Below are 538 nucleotides of genomic sequence, written 5' to 3' on the forward strand. Positions count from 1 at the left end.
TTAGAGGGGGGGTGTGAAGTGATCAATGAGGCAAAAGCCACGGGCACAGTCCCCCTGGGCTGGTCAGGAGCACGGCTGCTCCATGTCCAAGCTGGGGACTCCTTGGCAGCTGGATCGTGAGGAACACGCTGGTTTCTCACCATCCATGTTACCAAGTTAATTTAACAGCTCCCACAGGGTTTGGGGGGATTCTCTCCAGCACACACTGCCAGCTCATGCCGCAGTCACGTACACACCACCCTGCAGCCACAGACAGACCTCCAGCTTTTGGGAAACGGGCCCCAGCATATCTGAACACTGGGGAAAAGTGCTACTTGCGTGGCATGTGTTCACCCTCAGCAACTCCCTTCACACTCAGGCTGAACGCTCAGCAGAGCTTTTAGCCGGTACTGGACCATGCAATTTAGCAGCCTACACATTTGCGAGGGTGCTTACGGCGAGGGCACTTTGCATGATGACAGCCACCCACCAAAAGATATTCATGGCCCGTTGACTCACCAGCGCTGACCAGGGCTCGTGCCAGCAGCCAGCCTCTCCT

General features: G+C 56.5%; 1 protein-coding gene across 1 annotated transcript in view; it reads right to left on the reverse strand.

Annotated features, from left to right (window-relative positions):
• LOC104498602 (chromosome unknown open reading frame, human C6orf132) overlaps window positions 1-538 on the reverse strand; it is a gene marked incomplete at its 5' end in the record, with an annotated part of 9297 nt that overhangs the window by 5282 nt on the left and 3477 nt on the right. The gene's annotated exons all lie outside the window — the stretch shown is intronic.

The sequence above is a fragment of the Buceros rhinoceros genome, unplaced genomic scaffold, assembly GCF_000710305.1.
Source record: "Buceros rhinoceros silvestris isolate BGI_N320 unplaced genomic scaffold, ASM71030v1 scaffold19628, whole genome shotgun sequence".
Lineage (NCBI taxonomy): Eukaryota > Metazoa > Chordata > Aves > Bucerotiformes > Bucerotidae > Buceros > Buceros rhinoceros.